This window comes from Pezoporus occidentalis, unplaced genomic scaffold (assembly GCF_034315485.1).
Source record: "Pezoporus occidentalis ecotype Australia unplaced genomic scaffold, CSIRO_AGI_Poc_V1 ctg13, whole genome shotgun sequence".
In the NCBI taxonomy this organism is placed as follows: Eukaryota; Metazoa; Chordata; class Aves; order Psittaciformes; family Psittacidae; genus Pezoporus; species Pezoporus occidentalis.
In genome coordinates, this window is record NW_026913103.1 from 12,462,150 (window position 1) to 12,480,494 (window position 18,345).

Consider the following 18,345-nt stretch of genomic DNA (forward strand, 5'->3'; position numbering starts at 1 on the left):
ATCAGCAATCTCCACAGAAGCTTCACAAAAGGGATATGTGTTACATTTTTCCAAAAGTATGTTAAGATGTACCGCTGGTCTTTAATGTATGTCTTTAAAATTCTACCAGTGAAAGAGAAAAAAATAGAAATTCCAGTTAAAATAATTAAATAAATCAGGTTTGCATATTTACTTTAATGTCACTGAAGATTATTAACAGTTTAGCCAAACATCTGCCAGAGATAGTTTAGTTATATTTGCTGTGAGATTTGTACTGAATGGCATAGTCATAGTGCATTTCTATTGTTTTATGCATACAGCATTTCAAAAACGTAGAACTGAGAACAAGCAGTGGAACTACTCAGGGTGCAGTAATTATCTGTAAATCTCAAAAGCATATAATTATTTATGTTACCTATATTAGACTTTTCTTTCAAGGGTACAGGTTCTACTTTGTGACCTACAACTGAGACAATGTCAAGCCATAAAAGATGCAAAAATACAGTTATAGAAATAGAACAATAGAAATGGACTAATGGCGAGTAAGAACAAAAACCATCTTGTAATACTCTTAAAACTCGTCTCCTCCCTTTTTTTTTTCACAGAACTGTGACATACTAATTTTCTGTTTAGTTTTGCATATTTCCAGAAATTCTAACAATAAACATAGTGATTTTGTGACAAGTCATATTAAATCTATATAATGTAATCTTAAAGATAACAGGTCAGTTTAAGAAAGTGATTCCTTCTGTTTGTTTTAAGCCTGCTTAAAACATCTTGTAGTGAGAAAAACAGATTTTCTGTTAGACTTCCTTTTAGAACTGATATTTTTATAGGACTGCGTCTTATGTCATTTTGTGGTCTCTTTTTGAAAGTAGTCTTAATGCAGAAACACTTCTATACCTGTGACTATCTTTGTTACCTTTCTGCATATCTTTCCCAGGAGCTCTGGATCATTTCAGAGATGTTTGAGTAATTTCAAAGACCAAAGATCCTTAGAAATAAGGTTTTTAACTGGAACGATTTCTTTTACTAAAGAAATAATTTTTAACCAGTTACACATGTAAAACTGGGCAAGATGAATTCCTAATATAAGTAGGTAGGGGATATATTAGGAGATGAAGGCTTTGACAACATGGGTAGGACACACTGTGGATGATGCCCTTATTCTGCATAACATGTTTATGGCAATAACAGGAGTCCATGTCACCTTGTTGCTCTCAGCCAGCCAGGAATCACATGAGTCAGCTTGGCCAGAAATGGTATGAATGATGTTCACATGAGGGGAAGGGTTAGAGAAAAAATGTAGACCTAGCGTACAGCTGCATCAGTACTAACTTTAAAAACTGAATATTGCAGTTGTCATTTGAATTACTGTAAATGATCTCAGGGCTTTCACTGAATCTCTGATGCAGCAAATTCTTAAATATATGCCTAAAATTAAGAATGGAGGGGAACATTAGCTATGATGGCCAGGGTTTAGGAAAGGAAGCAAGGCTTATGGGGAGTGATCTTTCACTACACTAACTAGTAATTGAACAGAGAAATGGATTTTGTGTCTGTGTTCTTTCTCTAACTATACCACTAGGTTTACCAAAAGACATTACTCCTCTCTGAAATGCTTGTTTAACTTCACAACTTCAAGATGTCAGCAATTATGTTGGAGTCAGTAAAGATACTTACATATTTGCATTTCAAATGCATCTAGTCACTTTATTGAACTACCACCTGAATTATGTCAGACTGTAAATCAAAAAGTCAACAGCAGCCCTGTGATATGGACATTAGTGCTCTTCTTTGATACTTATTTTAAAATGCATTTGTTAATACCTGCATTCCATAGCATAGTTTCCACACTGAGTTTGCAACTGAAGCAGATTTATAAAGTCAGTAGGCAGAAGGCATCCCCTTATGTAGACCCAAATTACACACAACTGCAGTCTGCTTTTTCACAGCCCAACTTCTCTGAAAGGCAGAAGACAACTTGTGAATCAGGTTTGTGTTTGCTTTGCAGTGACAGAGCTTGACTCAGACACTTCCTTGAGACAGGCTTGAGTTGAGCTAATGTTACTGGCTCCTCAACTCACAAGTGCCAAGGAGAAAAATAATTTGAAAGTTGTACCTTTAAAAGCAGCATGCACCATTAAGCTGAGTCTGCTGTTGTGCAGCAGCATAAATTGACTGATTTATAAAACACACTGTGCTTAGTGCAGCAGCGCGGCCCTGCACGTGGCTTGTGAGTCTAATAGGGAGGGGGAGGAGAGCTATTTGTTTTGTTGTGTCAAACCATTCTGCTGTCTCTGAAAGGAAACTCATTTTGGGATAATGAAAGAACAGGCATAGAAACTCAAACAATAGTTGCTGGGTCTTAAAAGAAACCCACATATAATTTATTTCCTTCCTTTTTTAATAGAATGTTATGCATTAAAGTGTCCATAATGTTATTAAACTGGAGCATTCAGAATAATATGAAAGAATATGAGATCATATTCAAGCTGACAGACAGTTGTACTAAGAACAGCCAGTGTTTCTTTCCTTGATCCCAAAGATGCTGTCTTACGGTTTCAATGTTTTGTTCATTTTAGGAAAAGTATCTATATTCTCTTTAGCATTTTGTCATTAAAAGTACAGAACGAGAGATATTTCATGTTTGCATTCATGAGTTTGACATGAATTTTCCAGCATCCATTTTATTTGACACCAGTACAGGTTATCTGCATTCCTTGATCAATCCTTCAAGTGGATTCCTTGCATGCCTTTTATTAAGTGCAGTTGATCAAATGTAGGGACGGTGCACAAATTAGCCTCTTTTTCCTTGGCTATTCTGGCTTTTACTGAGGTAGTCAAAGCCTAAACTTAGTTAAAATTGCTACATGATATGGGTAATGAAATGCAAGAATATTTTCTACCTACTTTGTTCAGTGAACTGATTTTATATCATACTATTCACATTGAATGTAAATATATCGGAACCACAGTTTCTACCCCTATACCATGTAGGGAAATACCATTTGAAAACTAAACAGGCAGAAGCAACACCAGAGAAATATAGCAGGGAAAGCAGTTTGCACTGTAAGTATTATACTATCATACTAAAGGATAATTAAACTTAAATGATCATAACATAATAACAAGAACATTGAGTATTCCATAGAGCAAAGAGATATTTTTTGGCATCTGGCTACAGCTTCTCTACAGACATACTACATAAAATAAGTAACAGCTCAGGAATGCTTGCCAACAACACTGTGTTACAATAATTCTAGAAATTTATTGTTGCTATTGTTTTAAATAATAATATTAACATTATTAATTAAAAAAAAAATTGGTAATATATCAAGGATAAAATCAAGAAACAAAAGTTGTATGGTTGAGGTGACTTCCTAAGGTTGGATACTAACATTCAGTTATAATTTTATACTGAAAATCTTCTTTTGTCACTATTTTAAGGAAATTAGAATTGGCTTATGAAAACCCTACAGTAATAATGTAAAAGTTGCAAAAGAAATAATGTGGGATACTGATATTGAGCACAGATTTTTTTTATTCTTCTTTCTCCTCTCTCTCTTTGATTTCTTATTTTTTCCTTTTCACAATAGCTGGCCAAATAATATGGTGTCCAGCAGAACAATGTCAACAATTACTGGAAATGAGAAAGTCTTTTTCTTCATTATGGTAATTAATCTTAACAGAGGGATGTAGTGAATCATACGTTAAATGACTTAGTAGGTTAGATAAAAACTGGACAAGAATTAAGAAGAGGAAAGAGTACAGAAAAATTGAGAATGAGGAAAATAAATATCAGGAATTATTAAACAGGAGATAGCACTTTCACTTGGCATTAAATACATAATATAACATCAAATGGACTGAAACTGTCTTCATTTTGGGCCAGCTGATACAAATGTAAACCACCTTTTTTTGAAAAAATAAATACATAAAAGAGTACTTCATTCACAGCTGAAATCTATACCAAGTTTTAGATGTCTTCCTGGCATGGAAAAATGATTGCAAAAAGATATTGTGACACTGACGTCATGCTGCTCACACACATTACACACAAGAAAGGATCCTTTATGCTTACTTAGTAGAAAATAGTTGCAGTTACTATTTGAACTGATTAAGGTATTGCTTTAAAAATGTTCTTTTGCCTTTCAAAATAGTTTCATTAAGGCAAGAGTGACATAACACCATGTCTGCAAGGCAATAAAAAGCATTTCCTTCTTTTTTTTTTTTTTCTGGTGTGTTAAGCAGATTTACACCTGAAGAGTGAAGCTTCAGTGGATGATTATGACATCAAAGTGTGACAGACAGTGATTATGTACTGCAGGGGGAAAAGATGGAGAAAAACAGACATTTAATTCCCATAGCTTAAAGAGACATTATCCCTGAGTAGAAGGAAAAATAACTATTCCATCTCTTTTTCATTTAGGAAAAATCAGGTACTGACTTAACCAACCTGCCTTGTCTGAAAAATTTTCTTTTAAATTCTTAATTGTAAGCGCATTTCCTCTCTTTAAGTACATTTTCAATAAGTCATTTTTGTTCTGTTTTTTCTTGACTTTGAGACTTAATGCAGGCAGCTTGTTTCTTCTTTCCAAAGAGTTCAGCTATAACTGTGCCTAGGCATGGCCTTTACCCCCCCATCCCATAAAAGCCATAGAACTACTTAAGCAATTTTAAAAGCAACATACTGGATACAGAGGCTGTGAAATTAAAGTAATTTAACAAGGACTTAAGAATATGAGACTTCCTCTAATTGGGAATTGTCTTTTGGAAGGTATTCTCAATAAAAAATACAAAATTTGATGCGAGGAACACAGGATTTTATACAGCTGCAACTGAAGTCCCTGGAAAGATTTTTGTTAGCTAAGGTCTTTGTTGCAGATATAAGTAACAGCTTCATCATTTTGATATTTTACCTATATTAATGGAATGTTTGGATTTGATTTTAAGTTGAATGAAATATGCAGAACAATAAATTGCTGTCAGCCCTTAAAAGGAGACACAGACTACATTACCACAGATTAAATTCAAAACAATTTTTGGCTTTAGCTCAGAAGACTTTATTCCATTAGAGGTAGGGAAGGAAGAAGATGGGGGCTGTGAAGGGGTTGTAGATTTAGCAACTGGAGGGGAAAAAAAAAAAGACATCAGAAGTATCCTCTTGATCTAGAGCCAGTATACATCATTCAAGTTCCAGACTTCAAGCACATGCACTTTAATGAAGACTTCTTTTTTTAATTCTTCTCTAACCAAACCAAAGGGATAGTTATGAGAGGCAATGAGACCAGTACATTATTTGCTTTTTAATATCACTGTTACTGTGAAATTCTGTCCTTTAAAAATAATATCCCTGGCTTATGCCTTCATACGTAGTATAACAAATTCAATGACTGCTGAGGGCTTTTTCTTTTGAGACTGCTATTGAATGCATTTTTATAAAGAGAAAATGGTTCATAAACAATTTGTTTGTGGGTAAAGGAGGAAAGATGACATGAGGATAGAAGAACAGGAATGTGAAGAGTCACAGCTAAAATGGCTATAAGGGGTCAATAGTCTTTTGTGTGCTGAGATTTGTGTTGTGTTAGAAAGCAGAAACAGAGGGGAAGTTTCCAGTAATATGCTGATGAGAAGTTGGGGAAAAAACCTGCCTCCACAGAAATCAATAGCAAACAGCTATTGACTGAAATGGAGCCTAATTTTTAACTAAGTTTCTGACAGCTAACAATGATGTGTCCAGCTGAAGTTGAATCATTCTTGAAGATATGTTCTGTTTTTAATTTAAAACTCCTTGTTGAGTAAAGTCTTCTTTTCAACTTCTGGAAAACACCTGCATCAGGATTTTAAACTTTTGACTTCCAAAGGGTGTTTGTTTCTGTAGTTGTTAAAGATTTGCAATTTTCCTTCTCATCTTCCTTCTCTTCCACCTTTTCTTATCTCCTGTCCAGGCTGAAATTTTGAGGTCTTGTTCTACAATGGCATAAATAAGAAAAAAAATAAAACAATTACAAGTGAACTGTTTCCAGTCTGTAAGGCTTTATTTTGCAGCCTACTGTTTCCTGAAACTAGACCATAATTCCACACAACTGGAAATCCTATGACCATTAAGCACTGCATGTTTCTAGCAATTCTATGAATATCTGTGTTAACCACTTTGCAGTGGCTCATGGTGAACATCCAGTTGGGTGGGTTACCAGTCCTGCAGACTCCTGCAGTTTCTTTGAGAAACATTTTAGCATTGCATGCAACGTACACTAAAATGGCTTTATTTAAAAAAAATGAGTATAGAAACTGCAAATGCATAGTCCGCTTTTAAAACTGAAGACTCCTTGTTAAAAAAAAAAATAAAAATAAGATAAAAATCTCCCAGAATAGAGTGCCCCCAATACCCTAACTTAGAAGCAAACCCTAAAACCCCACACTGCCTGTGATCTTCTCTGGCTGGGAGGATTGCAAGGATTTCCTTTAGCAATTGCACTACCATGTGGGAATCTGAAAGAAGAATTTGATACCCTATATATAGATGCCTAGAAGGCATTTATAGAAAAGTGTCATAACATGCATCTAATCTCTTCCCAAATGCACTTTTATAATCATTATATATTTAGGAGAGATTTTTTTTAGCTAATGATTTTAGACATGTAAACTTGTCAGTACCTTTTTCTAAAAGATCAAGACAGGAATAATAAATCAAAAAGCATGCAGGTGATGCTAGGAGTTACTGCAATGAACACTGAATGACATGCATGCATTAGGAAGACACCTCAGAAAGATTAAAGCTTTTTTTTCTGATTCATTTAAATGTAGCTTTTTATATTTAAAAATTGGGTTTTTCAAGGCACAGAAAGCAAGCGCTTTAATGTGTTAAGCCGGTCACATTTTTTACTCTTGATTTTCTGTCCCTTTTATTATTTTATTGTCTAGCTTCTAAAAATGTTAAGAATTTTGGCAGACTTCATGGAATTCTGATTTTAAGAACACAAAACAGGAAGCTATTTTGAATGCTCCCACTTGATCCATCTTTGTGCCGGCAACACAATGCCTCTAAAATCCACCTGCTGGAAGTCGGGTGGTTTATGCAAAGGGATGTCATGGTAATTTGGAAACTGCTGAATGCAGAGTGAAGCCTTTTCCTGCCCCCAAACCTGCCAAATCAGTTTTTCTAGCTCATTACATGCCCAAACTTTTGATTGATGTGCTCACTTCAGTCATGGGTAATTTTAACTCCTATATTAAGTAGCTGCTGCTTCCACTCCATTATATTTCCTTGTATGGGGCAAATCAGAGCTGAAGCTTGGCCTGTGTTGGTCTGACCTAAAAGCCAGAGTAAGCCTTTGTTCAGTTCTGTGTAGGCGGCAAGCCAATATTTCAAAACAGCTCAAACAATCACACTGCTTTTTCCTAATTGTCAAGATCCCTTGAAATGGAGCTTTTGAGGACTATCACACAGCATTTCTGGGGGGAGCCCCAGGGAGGTAAGAAAGCTGTTAAAGTCTTTCTAGATGTCAATACAAACTTCATAATGAAATTTAAGTAGAACGTTAAGCACAGATCAAGTGAATATTAACCTGTAACTGCCTTGCATTGCTGCCAGTAGGATGGAACTCCCATTTTGCTACAGCCTTGCTGTTTATTTGGGTGGGGTTTTAGACTGAAAAGAAGCAGAACTGGAACACTGGGTGTTTTTTCTCAGAAAAGAACCCTGACTTATAGTCCTATAGAAACCACGCTACATTTAAACAGTGAAATGATTACCTAAAATGGGATTCATCTACCCTGATGATCTTTATAGAAAGCACCCCATCTGAAATGACTGTTTAGGTTCTCTGTCTTGCAAACAGGAAAATATCAGTACTTCAAGTTCATCTCATCACAAAATTAGCATATAAAACAGATGAGATTTTAGTGGCTGTGAAGGGAAAGAACTGATATATATACAACGTTTCTCAAATCTGATCTCTACACTCACACTTGGGCCTATATATCATCCAGTCACCTAAAGATTTGAGAATGATACAGATTTCAAGATCTTTAGACAGCAAGCAGATTCTCCTGGATTTAATCCTGTTTCAGATACCACTACTGTTACAACAGGAGGAATGCTGTTAGTTTGATATGTGGCTCAGCAATAGGATACCTCAGAGCAAATGGTACCCCTAAACTGTTTGTGGACCTCCATTTCTGTATTATGTATGTAGTTTAAAGATCTGTGTAAAGCCATTTGGTGGAACATTAAACATTCAACCTCCTACCAGCGCTTCACTGATGAAGTTCAAACGCACATTTCAAATATAGCTGTGAGACCTTGTGGCTTGCTGACAAAGCACATTTATTCCACTGGACTTGTTATAAGTACAAAAGACACAAATTATAAATGTGCATAGACATGCCTGGCTCCATCTTATGTTTTTTGTAGAGCACAGATCTAGAAACCTAGCACCTTCACACTGATTTGCTGGATGGATTATTTAGGCCCTGTACAAAGCCATACTATTAAACCCACAATATAATACAACATAAAGAGTGAGATTTTTTTAAACATCAGAAATGTTGATATATCCATATTTGAGCTAATTATGAAGACATAATTTCTTTGAGTTATTATTTTCACCAGTAGAAACAAGCAGGCTTTTACTGACAGTAATGCATCTCATCCTAAAATAGACAATTGAGATAGACTAATTACTCCCTAGAATGACTGATTGGGAGAAAGGGAGACAAAAGTGTACAGTTTGGAGTAAATCTCTATATGCTCTTGCCAAGAGTTAGAGAAGATGAATCCCTTCCAAAGATCCTTAAAAACCCAGTGCTGAAACACAAACAAGAAACTACCTATGGAATATGTCTGGTTTAGGAGAATTTCTGGGATACTTCATCTACACAACTTATAAAATAGATTGCAAAGCTTTCTGGATCAATTAGAAACAAACTTCATTGCTTGCTACTCCTGTTAATTTAGAAAATGACTTTTATAGTTTTGAAAGTCACTCTATGGGAAAAAAAATCGATGTGTCAAGAATCTACATGTTTCACAAAAGTATCTACTTGCTTCACCCCTCTGTAAGGAAACAGGAAATAAACTGGGTCCTGCAATACTGTAGTGCTATAAAAGATCCTGCCAAAGCAGAAAAGCAAATGAAGAATTCACTTTGTATTAAGATGACACAAATGAAAATCTTTATCAGTAAAGTGCTGGTAGAAGTTATTCATTATACCAAATAAAAGGAAATTACATTACACAAAAGAAAATAAATTTGCATTTTAAAATTACACCTACAGTGGTTGACCTATTGTTCTTGCTGTAAGGAGCTCCACAGCATCTCTTGCATTATGAAAAGTACACATGCCACCTTTATCAAGGAATCAGATGTACTTATCAGCCTTTTCAGATTTACAAAAATCAGTGGTGGGAATATTGACACAAGTACTTATATCACTGCCAATATCTATGTGTCATTGCCTCCTCTAATTACTGTGGTATAAATGCTCAATACGTTAACTCATCCAAAATAAGACCTTCTCATACAAAGATCTAATAAGAAATTAAAAATTTAAAAACTGAATTGACTTAGAAAATTCTGTCTGCAATACTGTCTAAAACCAGGTAAATGTAGTCTGTCTCATGGAGGAAAAAGACCAAAAATAGCATTATTTTTTTAAAAGAATAATTGCATAAACATATGTAACCTAATTAAAAGGCACTTAAGCAAGGCTGAACAGGTGCCATAGAGATTAAATGAGCCACATTAGCAGCTCTATATACGGCACAAATAAAAGAGACTCTAAAAGGAGACATCATAAACCAATATGCTAAAAACTCAGAATAAAAGAAGATATTTGAATTAAAAAAAAAAAAAAAAGGCATAAAAATGGTCTCAGGATGCCATTTAACAAATACCCTTGCCCAAGACAGAATCAGCTATACTTATAAGATGTCCAGTGTATATATCTCTGTACTGTTAAGAAAGATCTCCAGTGCTGGACACATATAACCTAGTTCAGAGATTCATTATCATTACACTAGGCAGTTTTTCTTTCCAGCCAGTATGAAATTTTCTTGCTGCTGTTGAAGTCAATTCTTACTTGTCCTAAACACCACAGATAAAGAGTACAAAGTACTTGCCTTCTTGCAGTAGCCTCTTGTATACTTCATAACTTTTAAGGTTCCCATTCAGTATTCTATGCTTCCTCCCCACCCCACCCCTTGTCCCTTGGCTGCTTCAGTCTCCTCAGTCTTACAATCATTCTAATACTCTGATAAGTCTCTCTATTTACTTTTTGACTTCCTCTCTATGGTTAGCATCTCTCCTGAGGTGAAACATTCAACTAAAAAGACCTTTTCCAGAAAGAGAAAATAACTTCTAATCTGAATGAATTGGAAAACTGCTTTAAAATTGTTCCCTTAAATTAATAAATGCAAAAACTGATATGAGAATTCTAAATAAGCTCATCTATAAGACTTCTGGACTACTAAGCTCATCGTTAGCATTTGTCTCAATACGAGAAATATCTCATACAGTCTTCAAAAACAACTCCAGAAGTATCCAGGAACTTGCAACCTAACAGTTTAGATTGCTGACTCAAGTGTAATGGACTTTGCAAGTAAAATTCACTTAGTCATTCACCAAAGACTCAAACCCGTATACTACACCAATCCTCCCATGAAGTGACATGACAGGGGATGACAGTTATTATAAAATTATTTTGAACAGTCAACATTAAGGAGATGGAATTTGCAAAGAGGCACACAGGTTCTCCTTGAAGAAAAAGGAAAATTAAATTAAAGGAATTGGTTTTGTCTTGTCACATGTTTGAGGAGCTATGGAATTTACCATCTCAGGAACCGATAGAGGCCACAAACATGCTAAAACGTGGCGCAGACTTTGACGTAGATGCCTATCTGTTCACTAAACATTCATGTTCATACAAGCTTCAAGTCCACATGGGCCTACGTGTTTCAGTACAGAACAAGAAGGTCCTGTGCATGGGTCAGAGCAATCCCAAGCACAACTACAGGCTGGGCAGAGAATGGATTGAGAGCAGCCCTGAGGAGAAAGACTTGGGGATGTTGGCTGATGAGATTTTCAACATGACCCAGCAATATATATTTGCAGCCCAGAAAGCATACTCTATCCTAGGCTGCATCAGAAGAAGCATGACCAGCAGGTTGAGGGAGGTGATACTCCCCCTCTACTTCATTCTCATGAGACCCCACCTGGTGTACTGTGTTCAGCTCTAAGACCCCCAATGCAAGAGGTAAGTGGACCTGCTTGAGTGAGTCCAGAGGAGGCCATGAAGATGATCAGAAGACTGGATCACCTTTGCTATGAAGACAGGCTGACACAGCTGGGGTTGTTGAGCCTGGAGAAGAGAAGGGTCTGGGGAGACCTTCTAGCACCCTTCCAGTACCTAAAGGGGTTGACAAGAAATCTGGAGAGGGACATTTTACAAAGGTATGTAGTGACAGGACAAGGAGGAATGGCTTGAAACTGAAAGAGGGTAGACTTAGATTAGATATTAGGAAGGAAGAAACAAGAAATTCTTAACTGTGAGAGTAGTGGGGCACTGGAATTGGTTGCCCAAAGAAGTTATGGATGCCCCGTCCCTAGAAGTGTTCAGTGCTGGGTTGGCTGGGGCTTTGAACAACCTGGTCTAGTGTAAGACGTCCCCTGCCCATGGCAGGGGGTTGGAACTAGGTGATCTTTAAGGTCTCTTCCAACTTGAACTGTTCTATGATCCTATGATTTAAATAAATACTCTACACACTATTTTCTTTTTTTTTTTTTTTCAGGTCTACTGGAGATGTCTTCAAATTTTACCAGGATAACAAAAAATTTCAGGAGTTTAAGTCAACTTCTACCTACTTTTGCAGGCATGATAAGAGAAAAATAAATAAAATAATCTTCAGTGTACTGTATTTCCCTCCTGACTTTTTTATTTTCCACACCTGTGTGTATATGAACCCTTTCCACCTGGCATGACTTTTGCATTCATATAAAATAGGTGAATGTTTACTGATAGACTACAATAATTTAATTACCAAAAGCAGAAAAAATAAATGAAAATGAAATTTTTATTTTAAAATTCAAAAGGCAGGAATAGACACATCTTTTCATTAAAATAAGACTATTTTTTAATACTTATGTATATAAGCTATGAAATTTTAATGATGTTCAGAATCAAACGACCAGGAAAATTCACCCTAACAAATTCACAACTTTAAAGGGCACTAGACTGACTTTCAAATCCAGAAAATTCACAATGTAGAAAGAAACACTGCTTTCATTTAAGAATCTTAAGTTTAAAGGCAATACTAATTTTCCTTTTACTTAGATATGTTCGATCGACTCTTGAAATACTATCACCAGTATCACAGTAACAAGAGATATTATTTGAAACTATTTGCAGATTTTTTTTTCTTTCTAAAAAGCTATAAACTTTGAAATCATTGATTTTCCCCTGCAAAGAAATTTTGTCTCCTTCTTCCACATCTTTACTTCAAATGAGGCATAAGCAATAACTTTTATACCTTCTATTTTCTTGCCTGGTTAAATCATTCCATGAATCCTTTCTAAAGTCCCTTTCAGATTCAAAGCTTAATGTAAATATATCCGTAGAAAAAGAAAGAAGCTGATACAGTTATACATATACTCTGGAGTTCAGCTGTGCTAACTTCTGGAACACTCTGGGATTTGTGACAGCCATCACTGTTATTTAATTCCAAAGAGAGGTTTAATACCTTTTTTTTTTAATTTTTCCATCAAAAAAATGTTTGCCCTGGGAAAATAGTATATAGTGGGATTAACAAACTCCTTTTATGTCACTCTTGCACAGTGGTTGCTTATATGTGGAAAGTTGGGATGATGCTCTTATTCTGGGTTTAAATCAGGTTTGGTTCAATTTAATATCCAGAAACAACTATACTAGAAAGACTACCATTAAAGAAATAGCAATACAGTAAACCAGCAAAGTGCTCCTAATGGAACCATTATCAAACTGAACCTTTGTATCAATGTAATAAATTCACTGTCTTGAAGCAAATCAAGCTAAAGGACACTTTTTCTGGTAGAACAGAATCTGTAGTAGGAATTTATGCTGCCTCAGATGTGCGTTAGCTCACTTTCCATAACATGGCTGTTTTGAACTGTAAGAGACTTTAAGGTAGACATAGTCTAAGTTAACTGGGAACAAGCTTGGAGGAAATGGCTTAAATTAAGCCTCAGTAAAGCAGTATGAAATTGAACTAAGTGTGTTTAATGAAACTGTGTTAGATTAAAAAGTGGTTCAAATTTGGTGTAAATTTCCTGTTTGTATATACAACTTTTATGCAGTCTGAATCTCAGCTGTTTCCTTAATAATTCTCCCAATTCTACCTTGAAATTTATTTTATTCGCGCTCAGATATCAGCTTTATTCAAGTATAGCCTTCACATATAAGTAAATGTGTGTCAAGCAATTTAGGAATATGCCTGAAAGAAATATGACTTTCCCTCCTGAATCAATCAATCCTCTCTTCTTCCTATACTACCTATACAATTCTTATAAATGATACCCTCACAATTCTACTGGGAGGTTAAGTAGAGTGAAATGTTAATGCAGTTCTCATATGAGAGAAAATACATGTAGATTTCCAGTGCTCTGTAATCATAATGCTTCAAGATCATATTCATATCCTTGAAAGGCTGGCTGCCTAAGATATTACAATGTATATTTATTTTAAGAGATTAAGGAAAAAAATGGGAAAGAAACAGGTAGAACCAGTGTCATTGTGTGAGAACCAATGTAATTAATTCACAGCAATTGGAACCTTGCAAAGGATTTACAAACAAAGGGGTGGGATTGCAGTTAACATGCTCCCTTGTCCCTAAGCAAGCCTCCCCTTTGATCTTTCCAGATGACAGGAGATGCATTTTAGGAATTAGAATGTAATGCAGACATCAGCCATGATTGATGGAGGGGCATCAGGACTGAGTGAGAAGAAACTCTTCAGGCAAGCAGGCATGTGCCACTGTATTTATTGTACTGCCCCTCCTCCTAGTTCTTTCCTGAAAGGAACCTTTTCGCCTAGGTTCAGCTTGTCATTAGCAATGGTGCTACAGATGGGTGTTTTTCTTTTTTTTTAGCTATGATCTCTGTCAGGTGCTCCTTTCTTTTGACCTACTTTGGATTGCAGCTTTGCCTTTAATAAGAACACAGTGCTCTTTTCACAGGTTGACAGTCACTAATGCAGATAGAGCCTGAAACAAGACAAAGTAAAAGTGCTTTTTATTATATTTTGTATATATATTAATTTTTATTACACATACCTATATTATTTTATTATATATACCTATATTATATATTTATATATATTATATTTATTTATATTATATAGGTATATATAATATAAATAAAATATCTCAGGTATTGGAAATAATATAGCTGGATTTTGCACAGTCTGATTTGCTCTGTTGCTTTTTTATGACTATTAGTACTAATTACATCACATTTAATAAAAAAAAAGACTTGGTAAAAAAAATGTCATTAGGAGTCACTTTTCTCAGTCCTCAGACATTACAAAGTGATGTGGCTCAATTCTCTTTAAAAGAATTGCTGGTGCTGGACCTCAGTGTCATTATTTAGTCTTTGAAAAGTGCCTCAAAATAATTTGCTAATAATTTCAATTATGTTTAAAAAGTAATATACGTAATGCATTTCAGGAAGTGATTTTTGCCTTGTGACTGCTCAGCTGACAGTCATTTGCCTTCCAAAGTACAGTCAGATTAATGACATTGTACCACAATGGCCTTATAGCTTAAAGAAAAAGAGGAATTTTACTGAAAGTTGCATATGTGATTCTTCTGTTTTACAGCCAATGCATGAAGCTGCTGTATGTGGAAAAAGCAGGTCCAATGGAATAAGATATGGAAGAGGAGAATTCTGGAAGGAAGGTGAGATGTTTGCCATGCTGCTTTTCATACCAAATGCTGTAATGATCTTATTTTGGAGCTTTATGTCATAATAATGTTGCCATTTATATTTGTGTAGGCTGGTTTAGTCATTCCTACAATAGGTGAATCAACAGAAAACATGAGCATATGACTAATTTTGTTACATATGTAACTCGACCATTATTCAACAAAGCATATTATGCTTCATAATATATTATACTTTATGGCATATTATCAAAACACGCGCTTTTCTTAAAGAATTCAAGTGATTGCCATTTGGAATGTGAAAGAAGAGTGAAATTATTTTTGATATTTTGAGCAAGGAAGGAAAATAAACCCTTCTGCTTTACATAAAGTTGTCAAAGCCATTTACGTAGCACTTGTGAAACTCCTACAAATCTAAACTAGCACTTCTTAAGTTAACTGTGGCTGAACAGGAAATGTAGCAAGAAGCAGGAATCTATCAAAACACTTAGAAGTTTTAAGAGTGGCATGTGTCTGTGCTGCAAAGGAAGAATTCCCATGTAACCTAAGTGACTTTGTGGCATTCGTTCTTTCTGGGATTTAGCCTTCACTAACTAGTTTTTTATTAAACTCTACCAAACTTCAAGGAGGTATCTCTCAGGTGGCATATTACAACAGCACACAGCAGCCTTTTGTAGACTAAATATAATTAGGGTAAGCTGATTGCTAAGAGAATTAGAGAAAAGAATCAGAAAAAAAAAAGAAAAGGAAGAAAAAAGGCCCTTATCTTAAAATCCGTGTTCAAAGCTGCATGTGTGAGTATACATAAAAATTTTAATAAGTACTAAGGATAGCAAATATACCATAACTAGTTAATTAAGCCATCATGGAAAAAATGCTACAGTAAGCAGTCATTAGAGAGCCTCTCAACAGATTCACCTCTCCTATTCTCTCAATATATTCTGCTAGTCTTTTTATTGCAGCTGAGGAGAAACAGGAAAAATAACGTGTGAATTCCTAGATCAGGAATGACAGTTGTCTCTGAGTGTAGCATATCTCGAAAGTTATTTCATCTGTTAAAAAAAAAAAACCCAGCTTCATTTGCAAGAAGTCAGCATCACTCATTTTCTGACTTCTCTGCAGCCCTTCAGACAAAGTTGTATTCAAGCTTTCTCTCTTTCTGGCTATTTAAAACAGTTGACAGGCAAAAAAAAAAAAATTCCTCATAGAACACTGTTGTGGCTGGTCCAAATACTTTGTGTTGCAGAATAAATATACAGACTCCTCTCTCTGCATGTGTGTGTTATGTGTTCATGGTGTGTTTATGAATGAGATTATTAATGGAAATTGGAACAGTAGAACTGACTTCATTTGATGCCACTAAGTTTTAGATATCAAAAGAAGGCCTCAAGGAAAATGAATGTAGAGGGGATAGACAATATAGTATACATAAACTTCACGAGGAACAAGTTCAAGCTAAACTGATATGGAGGAATAAATTTGCATTTCTGTGACCATTTTGAAAGTCTGCACTTTCAAATTAAGTCCTGTTCAAGGTTTAAAATTTTTTAAGGTTTAATGAGAAGGGTGTAAAGCTCCAGACCTTCAGAAAGGAAGCATCTGGTAGCACACGTTGTTTTTCCAAGCCCAGGCTGTACACTACTGCTATCTCTCACCATTTGAGATCTGAGCAGTGAGATCAATTTTTTAAACCTGAGAGGGATATCTCATAAGAGAGGAATTTTGGTAGTGAAATAAGTTAGCATTAATGTTGTTTGTTCTTAGGGAACAAGAGCCCATTTTCCAGAACACAGGTAGAAAAAAACAACAAACAAACCAGCAAACCAAGAGTGTGCTTACTTGTGACTTCAAGCCACTTTTATCCAGCATGTGGTTTAAAATGGGATCTCTGCAAGGCCAGTGCTTTTCCAGTCTGTAAGTCATTTTTCATTATTGATTTCTCAAGCTTCTACCTTTCAATGGCAAAACCTGATGCTCCTCTCTCTTTCCCTCTCCCTACTTTTTCCTCTTCCTTTTTCTTTTAAATGTTCTGATTGTGTCTACATGGAGGGGCTGGTATTTCTTTCCTCCCAGGTGTTTTCACCTGGCAAGGTATGGCTGGGGAGCATGGTTCAATTCACATTTCTGTGCTGAGATCTTCTTCCAAGGAGGATGTGGGGATAGGGGAGGGTAGTGTAGACCTGGGTCATCTTCTGACATGCAGACATGCTGGTAGGGATGGCAAGACTGAAGTCTAGATGCAGTAGAGTATGCCTGTGCTGCCTGTAAACAGAACCATATTTTCTAGACTAGCTGACTTCGGGATCAATAAAGAAGAAAAACCTGCATCTGCTGTTACAACTTTTTCACAAATCCCTTTTTACTAGGAACAATTTCCACTTAGTTCTTCTGGATTTCAGTGCACTCATACACAGCCTTTCATTATTTGTGTTGCAGATACAATGCTACTCACAAAAGCTAATTGAGAAATCTCATGGTTAGCATGGGTGGGTCAACTCCCATTCAGGTAGTTTGAATGCACCTAATTCAGGTGATAAAAAAAGTTAAGCTTGACAGCAAAGCATCGTACCAGGACAGGTGCTGTCAGATACAAAAATAAATAAAAATGCAATTTTTTTTACTTAGTACTTTAAAGCCAGCTATTACTGTCCCACTAGTACAGCCCTAGTACATGCAAACTCTCTCTATGCAATACAGAGAAAGACTTTTGGGAGGTTAAAGAATCATTGCATTAGTTTTAAGTAGAGACTTTGTTATGCTTTTGTCTTGGGTGGAGGCCATCGTTGTTTCAGGAATTAGATTTCTTAGTGATCTCTTCATGAAAAGGCAGACAAAAAACCCATCAGTTACACATTCTTGAGTGCCATCTACTGGCACCTTCTCTATTACAAGCTCGTATATGCATTTGCATGTGTGTATACATACTTACATATGTACATATGCAGACACACATACATATATGCATATATAGATATACATAAATGTATATGCATATATATACAAATGTATTTGTAAGTCAAGCTTATAATAACCAATTTAGAGTGTGCATTCACCCATTTAAGACCTATCACCTCATTGTTAGCATGCTTAGAAGCTAAAGTTAAGTTAAATTAGCAGAATTAATGAAGCTGGTTTTCCTACGAGACTGTATCTCTTATTCCTAACCACTTCCATGCCCCCTTATAGAGGCACAGAACTCATAGCTCTGAGCTCCCAGTCTCCCCAGCGTCATCCTATCTTCCCTGAATTGGCCAAGTTATAATTGTCCTTTCCTTGGAGGGAACAATAATTTCTGTTCTTTACTTTGTCTCCAGAGTTGGTAAAACTTTTAGAATATGCACATCTTTGAGCTCCCTCTCCTTCTTCTCAGACTTCACTGAAACTGATCACTAAGGACACAAAAGTTACCAGGCAGGCCAGTACAAAGTACAGAAGATTTAATCCCATCC

At 35.8% G+C, this 18,345-nt stretch overlaps 2 long non-coding RNA genes across 3 annotated transcripts in view; both read right to left on the reverse strand.

Moving 5' to 3' along the window:
• LOC134158466 (uncharacterized) overlaps positions 1-18,345 on the reverse strand; it is a 1,166,824-nt gene that overhangs the window by 628,098 nt on the left and 520,381 nt on the right. The window lies entirely within an intron of this gene.
• On the reverse strand, positions 4,196-17,212 carry LOC134158340 (uncharacterized). Of its 2 annotated transcripts, none has more exons than XR_009962729.1 (2): positions 16,736-17,212; positions 4,196-5,952 (listed from the first exon to the last, which is right to left on the reverse strand). It is a non-coding gene; the product is annotated as an uncharacterized LOC134158340 (long non-coding RNA). The 2 variants fall into 2 exon arrangements; XR_009962730.1 differs by lacking the exon at positions 16,736-17,212 and adding an exon at positions 7,551-7,620.